The sequence below is a fragment of the Bubalus bubalis genome, chromosome 14 (genome assembly GCF_019923935.1).
Source record: "Bubalus bubalis isolate 160015118507 breed Murrah chromosome 14, NDDB_SH_1, whole genome shotgun sequence".
Taxonomy (NCBI): Eukaryota; Metazoa; Chordata; class Mammalia; order Artiodactyla; family Bovidae; genus Bubalus; species Bubalus bubalis.
Window position 1 is genome coordinate 36932723 of NC_059170.1, and position 23334 is coordinate 36956056.

The following is a 23334-nucleotide window of genomic DNA, read 5'->3' on the forward strand; positions in this document are numbered from 1 at the left end:
TTCCAAGGAGGAAGTGTCTTTTCATTTCATGGCTACAGTCACCATCTGCAGTGATTTTGGAGCCCAAGAAATTATTCTCTCACTGTTTCCATTGTTTCCCCATCTATTTGCCATGAAATGATGGGACCAGATGCCATAATCTTAGTTTTCTGAATGTTGAGTTTTAAGCCAGCTTTTTCACTCTCCTCTTTCACTTTCATCAAGAGGCTCTTTAGTTCCTCTTCACTTTCCATCATAAGGGTGGCATCATCTGCATATCTGAAGTTATTGACATCTCTCCTGGCAATCTTGATCCCAGCTTGTACTTCATGCAGCCTGGCATTTCACATGATGTACTCTGCCTATAAGTTAAATAAACAGGGTGACAATGTACAGCCTTGATGTACACCTTTCCTAATTTTGAACAAGTCCATTGTTCCATGTCCAGTTCTAACTGTTGCTTCTTGACCGGCATACAGATTTAAATTAATTTTAATTAATTAATTTTTAAATTTTGCATGCTAATGAGTTTATGCTCAAAATCCTTCAAGCTAGGCTTCAGCAGTATGTGAACCAAGAACTTCTAGATGTACAAGCTGGATTTAGAAAAGGCAGAAGAACCAGAGAATAAATTGCCAACATTCTTTGGATCAAAGAGAAAACAAGGGAATTCCAGAAAACCATCTACTTTTGCTTCATTAACTACACAAAAACCTTTGACTGTGTAGATCACAACAAACTGTGGAAAATTCTTAAAGAGATAGGAATACCAAATCACCTTACCTTTCTCCTGAGAAACCTGTGTACAGGTCAAGAAGCAATAGTTTGAACCTTACATGGAACAACTAAATGACTGTTTCAACACTGGGAAAGACATAAGACATGGCTGTATATTGTCATCCTATTTATTTAACTTGTATGCAGAGTACATCATGTGAAATGCCGGGTTGGATGAATCACAGGCTGGAACTCAAGATTGCCGGGAGAAATACCAACAACCTTAGATATGCAGATTATACCACTCTAACAGCAGAAAATGAAGAGGAACTAAGACCCTCTTGAAAAAGGTGAAAGATTACACTGAAAAATCTGGCTTAAAACTCAACAATGAAAAAACCAAGGTCATGGTATCTGGTCCCTTTACTTCATGGCAAATAGAAAGGGAGAAAGTGGAAGCAGTGACAGATTCTGTTTTCTTGGGCTCCAAAAGTACTGCAGCCATGAAATTAAAAGATGCTTGCTCCTTAGAATGAAAGCTACGACAGAACTAGGCAGCATATTAAACAGCAGAGACATTATTTTGCCTACAAAGGTCCATATAATCAAAGTTATGTTTCTTCCAGTAGTCATTTAAGGATGTGAGAGTTGGACCATGAAGAAGGCTGGGTGCTGAAGAACTGTGGTCCCAAGGGAAGACCCTTGAGAGTCTGTTGAACAGCAAGGAGATCAAACCAATCAATTCTAAAGGAAATCAACCCTAAATGTTCATTGGAATAGCTGATGCTAAAGCTGAAGCTCTGATAGTTTGGCCATCTAATGTGAAGAGCCAACTCATTGGAAAAGACCCTGATGCTGGGAAAAATTGAAGGCAAAAGAAGAGGGTGGCAGAGATGAGATGGTTAGATAGCATCACCAATTCAATGGACATGAATTTCAGCAAACTCTGGGAGATAGTGAAGGACAGGGAAGCCTGGCATGCTGCTGTCTAGGGGGTTGCAGGGAGTCAGACATACTTTACAACTGAGCAACAACAACAAATAATTGATTTATAATGTTGCCTTAGTTTCTGGAGTACAAAGCCATTCAGTTCAGTTCAGTTCAGTTGCTCAGTCGTGTCCAACTCTTTGCAACCCCATGAACGGCAGCACGCCAGGCCTCCCTGTCCATCACCAACTCCCGGAGTTCACCCAGACTCACGTCCATCGAGTCAGTGATGCCATCCAGCCATCTCATCCTCTGTCGTCCCCTTCTCCTCCTGCCCCCAATCCCTCCCAGCATCAGAGCCTTTTCCAATGAGTCAACTCTTCACATGAGGTGGCCAAAGTACTGGAGTTTCAGCTTTAGCATCATTCCTTCCAAAGAAATCCCAGGGCTCATCTCCTTCAGAATGGACTGGTTGGATCTCCTTGCAGTCCAAAGGACTCTCAAGAGTCTTCTCCAACACCACAGTTCAAAAGCATCAATTCTTCGGCACTCAACCTTCTTCACAGTCCAACTCTCACATCCATACATGACCAGTGGAAAAACCATAGCCTTGACTAGATGAACCTTTGTTGGCAAAGTAATGTCTCTGCTTTTGAATATGCTATCTAGGTTGGTCATAACTTTCCTTCCAAGGAGTAAGCGTCTTTTAATTTCATGGCTGCAGTCACCATCTGCAGTGATTTTGGAGCCCCCAAAAATAAAGTCTGACACTGTTTCCCCATCTATTTCCCATGAAGTGATGGGACCAGATGCCATGATCTTCGTTTTCTGAATGTTGAGCCTTAAGCCAACTTTTTCACTCTCCACTTTCCCTTTCATCAAGAAGCTTTTGAGTTCCTCTTCATTTTCTGCCATAAGGGTGGTGTCATCTGCATATCTGAAGTTATTGATATTTCTCCCAGCAATCTTGATTCCAGCTTGTGCTTCATCCAGCCCAGCATTTCTCATGAGGTAGTCTACATATAAGTTAAATAAGCAGGGTATCAATATACAGCCTTGATGTACTCCTTTTCCTATTTGGAACCAGTCTGTTGCTCCATGTCCAGTTCTAACGGTTTCTTCCTGACCTGCATATAGGTTTCTCAAGAGGCAAGTCAGGTGCTCTGGTATTCCCATCTCTTTCAGAATTTTCCACAGTTTATTGTGATCCACACAGTTAAAGGCTTTGGCATAGTCAAGAAAGCAGAAATAGATGTTTTTCTGGAACTCTCTTGCTTTTTCCATGATCCAGCAGATGTTGGCAATTTGATCTCTGGTTCCTCTGCCTTTTCTAAAACCAGCTTGAACATCAGGAAGTTCACGGTTCACGTATTGCTGAAGCCTGGCTTGGAGAATTTTGAGCATTACTTTACTAGCATGTGAGATGAGTGCAATTGTGCAGTAGTTTGAGCATTCTTTGGCATTGCCTTTCTTTGGGATTGGAATGAAAACTGACCTTTTCCAGTCCTGTGGCCACTGCTCAGTTTTCCCAATTTGCTGGCATATTGAGTGCAGCACTTTCACAGCATCATCTTTCAGGATTTGAAATAGCTCAACTGGAATTCCATCACCTCCACTAGCTTTGTTCATAGTGATGTTTTCTAAGGCCCACTTGACTTCACATTCCAGGATGTCTGGCTCTTGAGAGCCCCTTGGACTGCAAGGAGATCCAACCAGTCCATTCTAAAGGAGATCAGCCCTGGGATTTCTTTGGAAGGAATGATGCTAAAGCTGAAACTCCAGTACTTTGGCCACCTCATGCAAAGAGTTGACTCATTGGAAAAGACCCTGATGCTGTGAGGGATTGAGGGCAGGAAGAGAAGGGGACGACAGAGGATGAGATGGCTGGATGGCATCACCAACTCGATGGACATGAGTTTGAGTAAACTTTGGGAGTTGGTGATGGACAGGGAGGCCTGGCATGCTGCGATTCATGGGGTCGCAAAGAGTCGGACACAACTGAGCAACTGAACTGAACTGATAGACTTTAGGAAAATTTGTTCTAATTTAGTGACAAATGTCATGAGTAATTTGATAGGGATCACATTAAATCTGTACAGTGCTTTGGGTAGAACAGTGCTTTTAACAATATTAATTCTTCTAATACAGAGTATGGGATATCTTTCATTTCTTTGAATTATCTTCAATTTCCTTTATCAGTGTTTTATAGTTCTCAGCACATAAGTCTTTCACCTCCGTGGTCAGGTTTATTCTTAAGGGTTTTTAAAAATATGCTCTAGAAAAAGATTGTTTTTGGACTTCCCTCGTAGTTCAGTGGTTAAGAATCTGCATGCCAGTGTAGGGGACGCAGTTTTGATCCCTGGTCTGGGAAGGTTCCACATGCTGTGGAGCAACTAAGTTCATATGCCACAATTACTGAAGCCCCTGTGCCCTAGAGCCCACACACTGCAACCACTGAGCCAATGTGCTGCAGCTACTGAAGCCTGCATGCCCAAAGCCTGTGCTCCACAACAAGAGAAGCCACAGTGAGAAGCCCACACACAACAACAAAGAGTAGCCCCTGCTTGCTACAGCTAGAGAAAGCCCACATGCAGCAACAAATACCCACCACAGCCCAAAAATTATTTTATAAAAAAGATTTGTTTTCTAAATTTCCCTTTCTGATACTTCATTTAGTGTACAGCAATTGAACAGATTTCTGTAAGTTAATCTTGTCTCAGATATGTAGATGACACCAGCCTTATGGCAGAAAGCGAAGAAGAACTAAAGAGACTCTTGATGAAAGTGAAAGAGGAGAGTGAAAAAATTGGCTTAAAGCTCAACATTCAGAAAACTAAGATCATGGCATCCGGTCCCATCACTTCATGGCAAATAGATGGGGAAACAGTGGAAACAGTGGCTGACTTTATTTTTCTGGGCTCCAAAATCACTGCAGATGGTGATTGCAGCCATGAAATTAAAAGACGCTTACTCCTTGGAAGGAAAGTTATGACCAATCTAGCTGCTGCTGCTGCTGAGTCACTTCAGTCATGTCCGACTCTGTGCGACCACATAGAAGGCAGCCCACCAGGCTCTCCCGTCCCTGGGATTCTCCAGGCAAGAACACTGGAGTGGGTTGCCATTTCCTTCTCCAATGCATGAAAGTGAAAAGTGAAAGTGAAGTCGCTCAGTCGTGTCCGACTCTAGCAACCCCATGGACTGCAGCCTACCAGGCTCCTCCATCCATGGGATTTTCCAGGCAAAAGTACTGGAGTGGGGTGTTATTGCCTTCTCCAACCTAGACAGTATATTAAAAAGCAGAGACATCACTTTGTCAGCAATGGTCCATCTAGTCAAGGCTATGGTTTTTCCAGTAGTCATGTATGGATGTCAGAGTTGGACTATAAAGAAAGCTGAGCACTGAAGAATTGATTCTTTTGAATTGTGGTGTTGGAGAAGACTCTTGAGAGTCCCTTGGACTGCAAGGAGATCCAACCAGTCCATCTTAAAGGAGATCAGTCCTGGGTGTTCATTGGAAGGACTGGTGTTGAAGCTGAAACTCCAATACTTGGGCCACGTGATGCGAAGAGCTGACTCATTGGAAAAGACCCTGATGCTGGGAAAGATTGAGGGCAGGAGGAGAAGGGGATGACAGAGGATGAGATGGTTGGATGGCATCACTGACTCAATGGACGTGGGTTTGGGTGGACTCTGGGAGTTGGTGATGGACAGGGCGTCCTGCATTTCATGGGGTCACAAAGAGTCGGACACGACTGAGCGACTGAACTGAACTGAGCTGAATCTTGTTTCCTACTACTTTGCTAAATTTGTTTAGCAATTCTAGTAGTTTTTACATGGATTCTTTAAAATTTTCTATATAGTATCAAGTCATCTGAATATAATGACTGTTTTACCTCTTCCCTTCTAATTTATCCAGATACATTTTATTTCTTTTACTTGTCAAATTGCTGCAGTGAGGACTTGTCACTTGCAGTGAGCTGAATAGCTCTGGCATTTTCTTAAATATGAATTTGTGTGGGAAGGGAAATAACTACCCAATAACAACTATCATGAAGGAAGAGAATAAAAAAGAATATCTTAAATACTATATACCACAGTGCTGGGTTTTAAAGAAACTCAGAATATTTCTCAAAGGTTCTCATTTGTTAGGTGGCAATGAGAGAAAATAATTTATGTAAAATGTAGCATTGAAAATGAACTTCAGTTCACAATTCCTTGTGATCAGATGTGCTCATCCACCATCTCTGAGAGTATAGACCTTGGTAATAAAGGGTAATAAAGGGTAAATGCAGCTGTCTGTTATTTTAATGTAAACTCAATGCAAGAAATTCTTATTAAAATGATGTTGTATAATGTGACTAAATTTTGTCCTCCCTAAAAAGTGACAATATAAAGGTATCTCTGACAAGAGGTTGGAGGGTGATTACAAAAATGTACATGTGCATTTCCTGGTATTTTCTATGTTTAAATGAAGAAGAAGGAAAGAGGTGTCTACCTGGAGCCAACAGGTCTGATGGTGTTTGTTCAGAGGCCAAGGAATCATTTACCATCTCCCCCTCCAAAAAAAAAATAATAATAACAGAAAGGGGGAAATGAAAGTAAGGAAGCCAGGGGTTAAGAGAACAAGGGCATGTGAAGAGAAAGAATATCTGATAAGCAAACTTTCACCAGGGTCTTTAGAACAATAGCGACAACAGGACCTCCAGGAGCGGGTCTGAGACTAGCACAGGAGGTCCCAGAACTGTGCTGCCGATGGAGCCGGAAAAGGCAGTGAGATAGCCTCCCTCCTTTACAAAGCAGAAAACCGCTGCCTGGAGACCTTGCTCTGATAGCTACCCACATATATTCACATTCATTTTTACTAGCTTCAACTGTCCAATAATTATATTTTTTGGCTTTTTATATAAATTTTTAGATGTGAGCTATGGATAGATTGCAGCCACTAAATCTCTCTACACACTAACCAAAGAAATCAATGAAAAGTAAGATGCTATAGAACTTAATTTTATAGTGTTCTAAAAAGCATATATTATTTCAAGTAAGGGACATACAGTGTTGTAGTAACAACCAGTTTCTTAGGCTATTATTATTAGCAATTTTTTTCCTAATTATGAAAAAAGATTTTTAAAAAAAGAAGGTATCTTGTAACCCAGAGAAATATTCATGATTAACATTTTCTTCCACAGTACTTCCTTTTAATATCTCACAGAATTAAAAAATATATACATATGTGATTTTATATTCTTTTCCAGTTAACAGTTTTTAATGCTGGATATTTATCTTATTTTGACTTTTTAAAATTGATATTACAAAAACATTATGATGAATCTCATTAACAAATTTATCAAATAGTTTTGAGTGCCAAATACTTTTGAGTTACAAATATTAGGAAAAAGTGCCTAACCCTAAGCAGTTATAAACCTTACTGCCAATTTCCTGCCTCCTCTCTCCCCCAACTTCATTCCAGCCCTGACCCTGGGTGCTGAAGTTCAGGTCTCCTATGCCAGATCTTTTTTTTAATGGTATACCGGATTTTCTTTCCTTTCTTCTTCTTTTTTTTTTTGCCACACCTCACAGCTTACAGGATCTCAGTTCCCTGACCAGGGATTGAACCCAGACCCTCACCAGTGAAAATGCCAAGTCCTAACCTCTGGACCATCAGGGAATTTCCTTTTCTGAAACTATCATAACATTGTTAATCAGCTATACTCCAATACAAAGTAAAAAGTTTTGAAAGAAATAAAACTGTTTAAAAAAAGGAGGAAAAGTGATTTGGAGAATTGCATTATAACAAAGCCATGGTCGTAATCCTTTCATCTTGCTGCAGATTAGTATTTCTTATTTGGAGTGTCAGCCACCTGATATTGACTTTCCTTCTATATAAATTCTTGCCGTGCCAATCCTAATGCCCTCGAAGGTACACGAATGCCTCAGACAAACTGGGGAGTTTGTGCATGAAAATGCAAAGGAAAAAAGCATATTAATGTGCTTCAAAAATATCATCCCAGGTATACATACGTCTTCTGTTTCATACACACACACAGGCACACACACTCACACACTCGCTCACGCATACACGGCCAGAGAGAAAATTATTTGGCTCCTCTCAGGGTTTGGGAGACCTGCATTTACATATCCTTTATCCCACAGTCCTGAGTTAGTAACCAAAGTATAACATGATCTAATTAACATATAATTTTGATTAAACTGCATTAAGGTCTACTTTTCCGGAGTGACAAAGCTGCTGATATTATATTACTTAAAAGCAAAACACTAATATCTTGATAGTACCTTCTCAAGTGCAATGAGACCACCAATTGTATCTGTGCTATTTTTTCCACTTAACCGTATTCATTGGGTACCTTGGTATGCTATGGAGAACAAATTATCTCATTAGTCTATAAACTCTAAGGTAAATATATCATTACAATAATCTTATGTTATGGAGAAGATAGAGGTTTTAGACTGGGGACTTAGGAAGGTCTTTTTTGAAAAAGGGACAATTGAATAGACACCTAAAGAAGGAGTAGGATCATGCCAGGGAGATGGGGGAAGGATATTCCAGAAGGAGGGAACAAACTGTATACTGTCCTGATATGGGACAAAGGTTAGTGAGGCAGGGGTGAAATGTATAATGAGGTTAAAGTTAAAGGAGATAGGTAGAGGTCCGACAAAGCTGGCCTTTGTGAGCCAAAGAACAGGGTTTGATTTCATTCAAGATCCAACAGAAAATCTTTGATTCTTTTTAAGTTGGGAAGGATAAATTGTGCATACATTCTTGCTTGTCTTTCAGAAAATATATTTAGGATAGATTTCTAAATGTGGATGTCTGAGCTTAAAGATATTAAATATAAATATTCTTAAGGCTCTGGTATTTCGAGAGTATTCATACCAATTCAATTTCCTATCAATAGTGTATGAAAGTATGTCCATCTTGCTAACCCTTTATAATCTTATCATTGAAGAAGAAAAGCAGCGTTGTGTTACTTTGTCATTTTATTATTAGTGAATTTGAACATTTGTCAATTTATTAATAATTTATTTTTCCTGTTTTGTAAATTATCCATCATTTTGTTTCTTTTTCAGTGGAGTGTGTGGCATCTTTTTTCCCTGGAGAAGGATATGACAACCCACTCCAGTATTCTTGCCTGGAGAAATCCATAGACAGAGGAGCCTGGTGGGCTACAGTCCATGGGGTTGCAAGGAGTTGGACATGACTAAAGCGAATGAGTACACAGGCATGTGACATTTATCTTACTAATGTGACATAGTTTTTTATATTTAAAGATTGTTATCCTAGTTTTTACTTCTTGCATATATATATATTTTTGTTGTTGTTGTTGTTATTGTTGTTGTTGTTGTTCAGTCGCTAAGTCATGGCCAACTCTTTGCAACCCCATGCACTGCAGCATGCCAGGCTCCTCTGTCCTTTACCAACTCCTGGAGTTTGCTCAGATTCATGTCCATTGAGTCAATGATGCCATCCAACTATCCCATCCTCTGCTGCCCACTTTTCCTGTTTCCTTCACTACCTCCCAGCTCGGGGTCTTTTCAAATAACTTGGCTGTTTGCATCAGGTGACCAAAGTATTGAAGCTTCAGCTTCAGCTTCAGCATCAGTCCTTCCAATGAATATTTAGGGCTGATTTCCTTTAGAATTGACTGGTTTGATCTCCTTGCAGTCCAAGGGACTCTCAAGAGTCTTCTTCAGCACCACAATTCGAAAACATCAATTCTTTGGCACTCAGCCTTCTTTGTGGTTCAACTGTCACATCTGTACATGATTATTGGAAAAACCATAGCTTTGACTATATGGACCTTTGTCAGGAAAGTGATGTGTGTTATCTTGAGAAAACTCTGTTAGCCTTTGCCCTGCTTCATTATCACTCCAAGGCCAAACTTGCCTTTTACTCCAGGTATCTCTTGACTTTCTACTTTGGCATTCCAATCTCCTATGATGAAAAGGACATCTTTTTTTGGTATTAGTTCTAGAGGCTCTTGTAGGTCTTCATAGAACCAGTCAACTTCAGCTTCTTCGGCATCAATGGCTGGAGCATAGACTTGTATTACTGTGATGTTGTGTGGTTTGCTTTGGAAACGAACCAAGATCATTCTGTTGCTTTTGAGATGCACCCAAGTATTGCATTTTGGACTCCTTTTTGATTATGAAGAGATGAATACTTAATGACTACTCAGATGACTACTAAATGAATACTTTGTTACCAAGAAATCATTCATGTAATTTGAAAATGCAGCTACTATTATTTTAAGTTCAGTTCAGTCGCTCAGTCGCTGACTCTTTTCAACCCCATGGACTGAAGCACGCCAGGCTTCCCTGTCCATCACCAACTCCTGGAGCTTACTCAGACTCACGTCCATAGAGTCGGTGATGCCATCCAACCATTTCATCCTTGGTCGTCGCCTTCTCCTCCCTCCTTCAATCTTTCAAGCATCAGGGTCTTTTCCAATGAGTCAGTTCTTTGCATCAGGTGGCCAAAGTATTGGAGTTTCAGCTTCAGCATCAGTCCTTCCAATGAATATTCAGGACTGATTTCCTGTAGGATGGACTGGTTGGGTCTCCCTGCAGTCCAAGGAACTCTCAAGAGTCTTCTCCAACACCACAGTTGAAAAGCATCAGTTCTTCAGTGCTCAATTTTCTTTAGAGTCCAACTCTCACATCCATACATGACTACTGGAAAAACCATAGCCTTGACTAGATGGACCTTTGTTGGCAAAGTAATGTATTTTAAGTTACATAGGGTGATATACATATTCCTGAGTCTCCATAAATGAAAACGCCAAGTCTCATTCAAATGGACTTATTTTACTTCAATGGTTTATAGTATTGTGATAACACAGAATAATAATTTCTATCCACTAATTTCTGTATAATGTACTGTTCATCTGCATTCCTGAAGATTTTCCATAGTTATTCTCTATATTACTCTTAAGATTATGTCCTCCAAAAGCATACATTCAGTATTCATGCATTACATACAGTGTTTATGTAATTCAACCTGTGAAGCAAAACAGAAATATGAAATGAAATTTTAAAGAAATAAAATTAAGCCTTTCAGGAGCACATGCATGAACTTATTATTGCTATATACTAGCAAGACAGAAACACTCTGAGATGGGAATTTATCAGGCAAACCCAAACTCTATGAAGCTACCCTCTCTAAACTGTGAAGCCACCCTCTCTAAACTGGCCCTAAAAAATCTGAATTCATCCACATTATGTGAGGAAAGTAGAGAAAAGGATATTAGAAGAAACTCCTTATAAAGTATAAAAGTTGTAACCCTAATGGGCATATTTTAAAATAGGTGTATATTTGTTTTTGACACATTAGAGTAATACATTTTTATATAGTCAAATTTATCACTCTTTTCTGATAAAAATAATTGGATTAGAGCTTAGGATATCACTTATTGGCTTTTTGGTTAAGATCAACTGCAGAGCTTCATATACTTCTCTCCACATTAATCTACGAACATTCACCTATATTTTCTTCTACCTTTAGAATAATCATTGTCAGTTTCTACAGTTGTATTATTCAAGTCATTTGGATTATTTTAAAGTATGGCGTATAAGGTAAGGATATGATTTGATTTCGTTTTTTAAAGAAACAAAAATTCCACACCAATTTGTTGAGTAACTCATGCCCTCTCTATTTACATATTTCTTTTTTTATTTTTATTTTATTTTTTTATTTACATATTTCTTAAAGCAGAATCTGGAAAAAGTGATATGTTGATCAAGTCAGATGTTACTTAAGTGTCAAGTGTCAGCCAGGTTTGGGGAAGAACTAGGAGTGTTGTGTGGGTCCTTCTTTGGGTAGTGCTAAGTCCAAATTCACTGCGGATGGTGACTGCAGCCATGAAAGTAAAAGACGCTTGCTCCCTGGAAGAAAAGCTATGACAAACCTAGACAGTGGATTAAAAAGCAGAGACATTACTTTGCCGACAAAGGTCCATCTGGTCAACGTTACAGTTTTTCCAGTAGTCATATACAGATGTGAAAGTTGGACCATAAAGGAGGCTGAAAGCCAAAGAATTGATGCTTTCGAACCGTGGTATTGGAGAAGACTTTTGAAAGTCCCTTGGACTGGAAGGAGATCAAACCAGTCAATCCTACAGGAAATCAGTCCTGAATATTCATTGGAAGGACTGATGCTGAAGCTGAAGCTCCAATACTTTGACCACCTGATGCAAAGAACTGACTCATTGGAAAATACCCTGATGCTGGGAAAGATTGAAGGAGGGAAGAGAAGGGGATGACAGAGGATGAAATGGTTGGATGGCATCACTGATTCAATGCACATGAGTTTGTGCAAACTCCAGGAGATGGTGAAAGACAGGGAAGCATGGTGTGCTGCAGTCCATGGGGTAACAAAGAGTTGGACACGACTGAGCGACTGAACAACAGCCAAGTCTCTGAGACGTTGGCAAGTTGGTGTAAACCATTCCTCACAGCCCATTACTCTCCTTTTCTCTCCTCTCCTTGATACCTCTGTTCCTTGCCCTCTCTTTGCAGATAAATTCATGGTATAACATAAGTTGCATGGAAATAATCCTTTGAGTCTTCTGGGCCTCTCCCCAGCTCCCAATCCCAAACTAGTTATCTGCAACCATCTCCCCTGCCTATTATTTATTCAGCTGGGAGGAAAATAAGGTAAATAAAACTGTTCTGAAGGGAAAATAGGGCCAAGGGTTAAATTCTAGGCAAAACCACAGAAGAATAAGAGATAATATCTAGGTACAAAAATAAAAATGATGGCTAAAAATTTAACGGGAGAAAAATGTGCAGTTAGGGTTAGTAATCTCTCTCCTAAAGTGTAAGTTTCCTTTTACACATATGTGATGTCTTACTTGAGTGGCCTCTGTGAAATATGTGTGGACATGCAGTCCTCTATTTTATAGATGATTTTCAAAGAAAGATGATTTACTCAAAGCTATTCACCTTTAGAATTCCTGGTCCCACATTCAAAAGCATGGCTTGTTTTTTTCTGACATCTTTAACCCCTCTGCTCGATTTTATTGGCATATATTTATCCGTACAATTAAAATCAGTTAAAATTATTTTGTAATGTCCCTTGAGATAACGAAAAACTCTCTGGAATGTATCAGAACCAGGGCCTATGAAAGGCCATGTCTCTTAGAACTCCCTTTCGAAATTCTAACTTAGCCCTAGAGACCAGCTATTAAAGATTGATGAACTGGATTAGACTCCAGCATATCTTGGACAAGAGTCTTCCAGCAATTTTTCAGGTATGCATGTCCAAAGAGAATCAGAGTAGGAAGTTTTGGTTGGTAGGTCTTCCTTCCAAATTCTTATGGACAAAGATCATTAGAGAAAATACTGTGAAATCTATAAAAGTGTCCTTATCACTGAGACTTTCTTAACCCACATATTGGGATCTCCTCAGGTTGGTTCTAGAATTACAAACTAAGAAAGATAACCTCCTTCTCCTTACACAAATTGGTAGTGTTTTTGCAGAAACGATAATGCTTGCTCCCGTCCTTTCTTAAGACCTGTTTGTGTACACACGGAATGAAGAATTCAGCATGTTCCTGCAATACGTTTCGTTAACAGAATCCAAAGGGTATTAACGTCCTTTTGCCGATCTCGCCGATTCAGGCCTCGCTGCTTTTCCAACCCTGTGCCCTCCGGGCCGCACAGACCCGGCGCCTGCAGCGCCCGCGGCCGCGGCCCGCGCGGGCGATGCTCCGGGCGCCGGATCTTTGTGCGCCCCGCGCCGGGCTCCGCGCGCCCGCACGTACGTAGCTTTCACGTGCGTGTGGACTCGGGTGCCTGTGTGGGTCCGTAGGAATATGCTCGGATTAGGGAGAGGCGCGGAGCACAGGACGGCGGGAAGGTGGGTGTGGGCGTGTGGGCAGCCCGCCGGGAGGGAGCCCGCGCGGAGCCCCAGCCCGCGGCCGGCGGCGGCCACACAATAAAGCCCGAGGGCGGCGGCGGGCGGTGGGAGGCCGGCGGGCGGCCGCCCCGCTCAGCCCGCCGTGTGAGCGGCTCCGCGGCCCCGAGGACGCGAACTTTCCCGGCGGCGGCGCCGCAACTCCGCGCTCGGGCCCGACCCGCCGCTCGGCGAGGAGACCTCGTAAGTGCGGCGGCGGGACCTCCGCGCCGCCTTGCCGGGTGCTCGCGAGTTTCTGTGGTGGAAGCTTGTAAACATGGCGCCCCTGAGGCGCGGGGTCCAGGCGGGCGGCGGGGGGAGGAGGAAGCCGGGGCGGGGAGGAGGGGAGGCCGGGGCGGGGAGCCGGGCCCGGAGACCGCAGCCCCCCCGCCCCGCGCCCCGCCGGCCCGGCCCGGAGGAGGCGGCGCGGACGGCGGGCCGGCGCGGAGGGGCAGGGCCTGGCGCGGCGGCGGCGAGCACCGGAGCATAATGGTGGGGACGCTCGGCCTCGGCGGGGGTGCGGGCGCGGGCGGGGCGCGGGCGGGTGTCCGAGGCGGGGGCTTTGTGAGGCCCGGCCCGGCCGCAGCCTTTCGGGCCGCGGGCGTGACCGCCGCTCGCCTCCGGCCCGCGGAGCTTTGTTCGCGCAGGCCGGGCCTGCTGGGCCGCCCTTGGCCGGCGGGGGAGGCGGGCCCGCCGCCGGGGGAGGCCCCGCAGGAGCAGGGACGCGCGGGGCCTGCGCGGGCCGCGAAGCCGGGGAGTCGCGTCAGCGCCGCCCGCCAGGCCGGTCCTCTTTGCGCGGCCAGGCCCCTGGGCCACGGTCCGGGTTGGGGTCCGCCGGGACACGGCCCTGTGAGTGTCTGGGGTGGGTAGGGTGGGCTGGGGGCGTCCGCGGCGGCTGGGCAGGTTGGTCGGTCCGCAAGGGCCCAGGCGAGGCTCGGCCCCCCGGGTCCGGGAACCAGGCGGCAGCGAGGCCTCCGCCTCCTCCGCAGACCTCCCGGGCGCTGCACCGCCTGCGTGTCCGCCGCCGGTCTTGCCCGACTTCAGGAGGGGAGCTGCTAGGCTGCGGCCCAGCGGGTTGGCCCGGGGCCCCAGCTCCCGCGTGGACCGTACCCTCATGCGTTTCTGGCCCAGCGGTGCCCGGTGTTTGTACAGTGGGGGCGTGAGAGCCAGTGTCCATGGTCCTCGGTGTTACAAACCGTGTGGGCTGGCTGCCCGGTGTGTCCGTGGTGTGCGCCTGCTGTTACATACGTGGAAGCCTGCATGATACCTGGTGAGTGTTTGGTGCTCGGCGTGCACCTGGAGCTTGGTGTCACATGTGGTAGGGACATGCTACCCGGTGGAGTTACGGTGCCGGGTGATACACCAGGTGTGTGCATACCTGGTATGGGCATGTGATACCCGCGGTCACACACTGTGTGTTCATGGTGCGTCGTGTGCTCCTGTGGGGTGTGGGCCCAGTACAGGGTCCTGTTGAACTCAGAGCCGACACCCCGTTGAGGGATGGAAGAGATGCTTGGGTCAGACTTTGAGAGGCCCAGGCAGGGCCCTCTGAGATTTAGGTCCTGGGTCCTTTGGTCTGCTCACCCAGGTGTGCTGCATCCTACAGTAAGCAGAGTCCTGTAGAAGCAAGAGACTGGTTAAAAATAATTGTTTGTCTATTCGGAGGCAGAAAGTAAAACCTTTGTTTTCTTTTAGACAGAAATGTGGGAGTTGTAGCTTAGTAATTGTGGGCTGCATAAACTTTTCAGGTTTGGGGGTCATTGATTCTCATTAATGGTTTGAAGCTATCAGGGAAATCGTTTTAGCTGTACTTTCAAAGTTTGAGTGCTTCTTTATAAGCAGAGTCACCTGTGTGACTTTTCTGAATTCTGATTTGTACAAGCAGGAAATAAAATGTGAATTTTGTTCTAGCATGTTATTTTCCTTGTCTTTAGCATTGGTTACAGTCATTATTTTGATGGACTGTCCTTTATAGATGGCCAAGTTAGAAAATTAGAGGTCAGAAAATATGATTATGACAGACTCAATAAAATATTTTTCTTGCTTAACTCAATGCATGATTAACAGAGGATCTCTGTTTTTGTGGTACTTTTCCCACTTATATGTTGTTCATATGAAAACAGAATTTCCCTTTTACATTTTGTAATTGGGCAATTTATTGTTTCAGTTACCTGTTGCAAGGTGCTTAAATAAACATACATGTAAATATTCCCAGCTTTACAAAGAAAAATCAATTAAAATGTTAAAATTATCTCCTATTTCATATGCAGTATCCCTAGATGATCATTATGTTGATACTTGGAATGCTTGTCTTGTTGCATGTTTCCATGAATTGCCCTGAATGTGTTCACACGTTCACCCTTTTGTAATTGTACCCGCTTTTCCTTTAAGGGTTGTTCAGATAGTGTGTAAGAAAGACCTTCATACCCTTTGGCATACCTAAATTGAGATACTAATTGAATGTAATTAAGAATTTTAGCATTCATAATAAAGTATGGAATGCTGTCTTACTGTTGCCTAAAGCCCTAAACCTCTGGTGGCAGGTTTTGTTTACCTACCTTTGTGATAAATCGCTTCAGTAGTGTCTGACTCTTTGGGACGCCATGGACTGTAGCCCTCCAGGCTTCTCTGTCCATGAGGATTCTCTAGGCAAGAACACTGTGGTGGGTTGCCATGCCCTTCTCCAACCACCCTTCAGTTGAAAAGCAAAGAGGCTGTGTCTGGAAAGGGGAAAATGTTAAGGAGAAGAGTCAGGCTTGAAAAAAGTTTCACTGTTTCAAAACCTTAACTTGGACTCAATAGTGAATTTTTTTACAGGTTGATTAGATTTTGTGGTAATTGATTAGAGGTAGTATACCAGCAGAGTTTGAGGCCTGTGGCTTGGGTCTGAATCTCACATCTATCATTTACTAGCAAAGTGACCTTGGACTAATTGTTTAAATTTGCTTTGCCTGGTCTCACTTTCCCCATCTGAAAGAGTTTAATTGCTAGCACTATTTCTTACCTGATGACTTTCAGTTACTTTCTTTCGGTGGCATTGTCAGAAGTTCAAAAAGTTTAATAAATCTGCTTTGGTACTGTGTGGTCTGTCCTCCTTTGGTGTTGAGTTTTGAAATGTTTTGGTATCCACAGGTTTGTTACATAACTGAGTACCATGATGAAAATAGGTATCATATATTGTATGTTTACTAAGTCTCAGCCATTTCACAAAGTTCTTTATGTATACTATCCCACTTTTAAAAATCATACATATGATCATCTTAAAAGCATAAATGTCTTCCTTTTAATTGTATAAGGTCTGACCTCCTTGTAGCACCTCCAAACCCCTCAACACATATACATAGTCTCTCTCATAAGAAGTGAATGAAGTAGTAGTGAATGAGAGTAGCAAATGAGAGAATATAATCCATGTAACGTAAAAGTTGGAGAAGGCAATGGCACCCCACTCCAGTACTCTTGCTTGGAAAATCCCATGGATGGAGGAGCCTGGTAGGCTGCAGTCCATGGAGTCGCTAAGAGTCAGACACGACTGAACGACTTCACTTTCACCTTTTACTTTCATGCATTGGAGGAGATGGCAGCTCACTCCAGTGTTCTTGCCTGGAGAATCCCAGGGACGGGGGAGCCTGGTGGGCTGCCGTCTATGGGGTCGCACAGAGTCAGACACGACTGAAGTAACTTAACAGCAGCAGCAGCAGCAACATAAAAGTTTGAGAATCTCTATGATTAGAGTTGAAATGATAGAAATGAACATAATGGAAGGGAGATAAAATTCAAATCTAAATGCCCAGCAGTATGATGTAATAACTCATATGTAATGTTTTAAACATATGTACTCCCTTAAGATTTTTTTATGTGCATGTGTGTGCCTGCTATTACTGTTTCCAGTTAGAAAATTCTTGAAAAGCTATTTATAGGCATACCTCATAGATACTGTGGGTTTTGCTCTAGACCACCACAGTAAAGCAGATACAATAAAACGAGTTGTGAGTTTTTTGGTTTCCCAATATATATATTTAAAAGTTACATTGAGACTATACTGTAGTATATTACGTGTACAATAGCATTATGTCTAAAAAAAACATACCTTAATTTAAAAATATTGTTAAAAAAAATGCTACCCATTATCTGTGTCTTTAGCAAGTTTTAGCATCTAAGATCCGGAGAAGGCAATGGCACCCCACTCTAGTACTTTTGTCTGGAAAATCCCATGGACGGAGAAGCCTGGTAGGCGCAGTCCATGGGGTCGCTAGAGTCGGACACGACTGAGCGACTTCACTTTCACTTTTCACTTTCATGCATTGGAGAAGGAAATGGCAACCCACTCCAGTGTTCTTGCCTGGAGAATCCCAGGGACGGGGGATCCTGGTGGGCTGCCGTCTATGGGGTCGCACAGAGTCGGACACGACTGAAGCGACTTAGCAGCAGCAGCAGCAGCATCAAAGATCACTGATCACAGATCACACTAACAAATATAGTAATAATGAAAAAGCTTAAAATGTTGCAATAATAACCAAACTGTGACAGAGAAACAGAATGAATGCTGTTGGAAAAATGGCACCAATAGACTTGTTCAATGCAGGATTGCCACGAACCTTCAATTTGTAAAAACAGTATTTGTAAGGGGCTACAAGGTAAAGTGCAGTAAAACAAGGTATGCCTGTAGTTTGTATTGTGAAAATACTATACAATATTTGATGTTAAAGTTACTTACAAATGCAAATAAATAGTATGAAAAGTTAAATAAAATATTTATTTGGAAATTTAAATATTTATAGAGAGCAGTATGTATTTAGTAGGCAAATTTAGCAAATTGTTAGGCTTAGATACTCAACTCAATTTTACAAATCTAATTTATGTACAACTAGTAAATATTTAGACATTGAGCTAATCTTTCATTGTATTTTGGCAGCATGCTTTCTATTCAGTCAATACATAAATGGCTAGTATTTGCCTAACTTTATGTGAAATTAAAGAAACAGATGGATAGAGGTGACAATGGAATACTGTCAAAATAGGGTTTTTAAGGGATCATATGGACTCATGAGAGGAATATGTTGAGCAGATTACACTGTGTTCTTACACAGTAGTTGGAAAAATGTGTTTTGCTAAAAACTTATACACAGTATTTGCTTTTTTGTAAACTGAGTAACATTTAAGTCTAGTAAACTAATTTTAAATAACTGCTTTTATAAAGTTAGTTGTTTTCTAAGATCACATTAAAATATCTTGACATTATTTACAATAAGTAGAATATGTTTTAATATCTTGTGTTCATTCGTTCATTCACATTGTTATTTATTGAGACTGCTTTATACTAGACACTTGGTAACAAATTACTGAAGCAAGTGCAATAAGGTATAATAGAAGAAATTAAGTACAGGTGCTATAGAACCATATATGTGAGTTAAGGCATGTTGTATTTGAGCTGACATTACTTTTGAGGTCTTAACACTGATTTCAGATTCATTCTGATTTTAACTTTGTGACTTTTATTAGCTACTTGATTTTTAAAGGCAACTTTATTATGGTTAGTAATTTTTTTATTCTTTTTTATTATCTAAGCATTTAAATGAAAGGTAGACTCACTTAAAATCGTTAATATCTTTTTGTAATTTGACCTCCTTGTATGCTAAGTAAACTTAAAATTTAAAGAAAGAGGACATCTTTCCTATCCGTTTACCAGGTAAACAAAAGAAAGATACATACAAATATTTAGAAGTGTATTGAAGAGCTTGTTGTGCAGCGCTATGCTTGGTTGCCCAGTCGTGTCCAATTCTTTGCAACCCCATAGACTGTAGCCCACCAAGCTCCTCGGTCAATAGAATTTTCCAAGCGAGAATACTGGAGTGGGTAGCCATTCCCTTCACCAGAGGATCATCCTAACCCAGGGATTGAACCCAGGTCTCCCGCATTGCAGATGGATTCTTTACCATCTGAGTCACCAGGGACTAACTTTCTCACTGAAGTTTTTGTCTTGCGTTACACGGGGCAGTCATTGTCTCAAGGAATCTTCTACTGTTCCCATTGCTGGATAAGTTGACTTTGGCTTGAAATAGCTAATTTCTTATTTTTAACTCTTTATTTTATATTGGAATATAGCCAACTATCACTATTGTGATAGTTCAGGTGGACAGCAAAGGGACTCAGCCGTACATATACAGGTGTCCTTTCTCTCCCAAGCTCCCCTCCCATCCAGGCTGCCACACTGGACAGTTCGCTGTTCTATACAGTAGGACCTTGTTGGCTATCCCTTTTAAATGTAGCAGTGTACGTGTCCATCCCAAACTCCCTATCTCTTCCTCCTATCCTTCCTCACTGGCAGCCATAAGTTTCTTCTCTAAGTCTGTGGATCTGTTTTATAAATAAGTTATTTGTATAATTTCTTTGTAGATCCTGCATATAAGTATGTCATATGGTATTTCTCCTTCTCTGTCTGACTCCACTCAGTATGACAAGCTCTAGGTCCATCCATGTTAATGCAAATGGCATTGTTTCATTCATTTTAATGGCTGAGTAACTTTGCATTGTATGTATGTACCACATTTGCTTTATCCAGTCCTTTGTGAACTTTTAGGTTGCTTCCATGTCTTGGCTGTCATAAACAGTGCTGCAGTGAACATTGGGATACATGTATCCTTTTGGACTTATGTTTTTCTCCAGATATATGACCAGGAATGGGATTGCAGGGTCATATGGTAGCTCTATATTTAATTTTTAAGAAACCTTCATACTGTTCTCCATAGTCGCTATACCAGTTTACATTCCCACCAACACAGTGTAGGAGGATTCCCTTCTCTTCACACCCTTTCCAGCATTTATTGTTTGTGGATTTTTTGATGATAGCCATTTTGACGGCTGTGAAGCAATATCTCAGTGTAGTTTTGATTTGAAGCAATATCTCAGTGTAGTTTTGATTTGCATTTCCCCAATAACTAGCACTGTTGAACATCTTTTCATATGCCTCTTGGCCATCTGTATGTCTTCTTTGGGGAAATGTCTACTTAGGTTTTCTGCTCATTTTTTGATTGGGTTATTTGTTTTAATGGTGTTAAGCCTCATATTTGTTTGTGTTAGTTGCTCAGTCTGACTCTTGGCGACCCCATGGACTGTAGCCCGCAAGGCTCCTCTGTCTATGGAATTCTCCAGGCAGGCATACTGGACTGGATTGCCATTCTCTTCTCCAAGGGATCTTCCCAACCCAGGGATCTAACCCAGATCTCCTGCATTGCAGGCAGATTCTTTACCGTTTGAGCAACCAGGGAAGCCTCATGAGCTGTTTGTAAATTTTGCAGACTAATCCCTTGTAGGTCAGGTCGTTTGCAGATATCTCTCTCAGTCTACAGGTTATCTTTTCTTTTTGTTTATTGTTTCCTTTAAAATAGATCATTTCTTGAAAGTTACTCCAAGTACGGAGGTTTCAGGATTCAGAAGGGGTTTATAGTCTAAAAATAAAATAATATGAAATGTGGTGAGGAGAGAACTGATGAACTGATTGGTAGCATGCCTAGGTTCAGATCATGTTGATGCTCATCAGTGGGGATATTACACAAGGTTTTCTTATATTTAATAGCTATAGGAAGATTTTTTAAAGAGAAATACGCTTAATGAAGGCTAAACTATCTCAGCTTGAAAGTTATTATGAACACTGTAGTTTTTTGTTTTTGTTTTTTGGTAGATTCTTGATTTATCTGCTTATTGATTGCTTTTCTGTTTCAAAACTGCATCTGAGAAATGCTGTTAGAGAGATAAAGCTCTTAATTTTCAATTGAGTTTTGACATGAAGCCCTTCTCAAATTAATATGGAATATATCTACTTCAGCTGGCCAGTACTTGTAGGAACAAGTGAGATTGATTTATTTGGGCTTGCTATTGATATGTGTAAAAGTTTTTTGGGGCATTTTATTTACCATTAGCAATGTTATCTTTTTAAAAATTAATGAATTATTTATTTTTGGGTGCACTGGGCCTTTGTTGCTGCGTGTGAGCTTTTCTCTGGCAATGGCACCCCACTCCAGTACTCTTGCCTGGAAAATCCCATGGACGGAGGAGCCTGGTGGGCTGCTGTCTATGGGGTTGCACAGAGTCAGACACGACTGAGCGACTTCACTTTCACTTTTCACTTTCATGCATTGGAGAAGGAAATGGCAACCCACTCCAGTGTTCTTGCCTGGAGAATCCCAGGGACGGGGGAGCCTGGTGGGCTGCCTTCTATGGGGTCGCACAGAGTCGGACACGACTGAAGTGACTTAGCAGCAGCACTGGGCCTTTGTTGCTGCGTGTGAGCTTTTCTCTAGTTGTGGAGAGGGGTACTCCCTAGTTGTGGTGTGTGGGTTCTCTCACAGACATAAAGAACAGACTTATGGACATAGTGTGGGGTGAGGAGGAAGGAGAGGGTGGGATGTAGGAGAGAGTAACATGGAAACATACATTACCATATGTAAGATAGATAGCCAGTGGGAGTTTGCAGTGTGATCCAGTTCAGTTCAGTCGCTCAGCCGTGTTGGACTCTGCGACCCCGTGGACTGCTGCATGCCAGGCTTCCCTGTACTGACTCAGGGAACTAGGCAGGGCTCTCTGTAACAGCCTAGAAGGGTGGGATTGGGAGGGAGGTTCAAGAGGGAGGGGACATACATATACCTGTGGATGATTCGTATTGATATTTGGCAGAAACCAACACAATACTGTAAAGCAATTATCCTTCAAGTAAAAATAAACAGATTTTAAAAATATTGCACTTAGTGTAATGTCAAAATACCTTATGTTTTTTAGTTTGAAATACATACATTCTTATTCTCCACATATAAGTAGGCTCCCGATTGTAATCAGTATTTGTATTAGATTGTTTTAGTTCAGAAACTTCCATTTGAGTAACTTGAGAGTTAAATTTTTATGATTATTGAAATAAAAAGTTGTAGTCTCAGTTATTTCCAAGTGAAATAAAAGCTGAACAGCTACCAATACAAAGTTAGACTTTGTCTTGATTCATTTGTGTATTTAAACAAATCCTAATGAAAAACATACTGTTGTAAACCTTAGTTGCTGTAGTGTTTGCATCTTTTAAGTAAATTCTTTGGGATTTAGGGTGACACGTGGGAAGCTCCTGATAGTACACTGGTTCTCAAGCATGACTGAGCACCTGAATTTTTTTCTTCTTAACAAGAACATTAAGCCAGAATCTCTGGGGATGGTTCTGGGCTCAATTTTAAAGTTCCAGTTGGGTTTTTTTGTTTGTTTAACTTTTTAAATGCCACATTTTTGTTTTTAAGTAGTCCAAGTCCAAGTATATATACCTTCTTCTAGAAAGTTCTTTTTGTAATGACTTATAGAAAATGATGTACCCTATGACATTTAGCTGCCTGTCTCAGAAATTATTTTTCAGGAATCTTAATCTTGAAGTTTCCTACAGAGGATAATCTAAATGACCTGAAAAATAATTGTGTCCCAGAAGAAAACTAGTAGTCTTTTCAGGTTCCTCAAAAATACTCTGGCATTGTTGCTTTGCTGATGATCAAGGGGCTGGATAGCAAAGGTGGGGTTGGTTAGTGTTTCCTAATGGTCCTGCATTGTGTCTGGGACACTGATGTCCAGGCTGCCACCCAATTCAGTGTCTCTGAGATTTCCTGTAGTTTGAGCAGCAGCCTAGTGCTCTGCAGGTTGTGGAATAAGCCTGTGACCTTGACAGGCATCAGAAGCACCTGGGAAGTTGGTATGCCAACCATGGTGAAGTTGTGCCTACAAGTGAGTTAGACCACCTGAGGAGGTTTTCCTGGCACTGCTGCTTAGCAGCCTTGGTATTC

General features: G+C 41.9%; 1 protein-coding gene across 15 annotated transcripts in view; it reads left to right on the top strand.

Annotated features, from left to right (window-relative positions):
- Window positions 1-13340: 13340 nt before the first annotated feature.
- Window positions 13341-23334, top strand: part of ZMYND11 (zinc finger MYND-type containing 11) — a 75231-nt gene continuing 65237 nt past the window's right edge. For 3 of the 15 annotated variants that reach the window (XM_025264067.2, XM_044927932.1, XM_044927929.1), the window contains exon 1: window positions 13561-13738. The gene's annotated coding sequence lies outside the window, so the exon portion shown is untranslated. Of the gene's footprint in view, window positions 13499-13555; window positions 13739-13879; window positions 14027-14200; window positions 14384-14447; window positions 14805-23334 lie in introns of those variants that run through there. The other 12 variants (XM_044927937.1, XM_044927935.1, XM_044927928.1 and 9 more) reach the window with 10 other exon arrangements.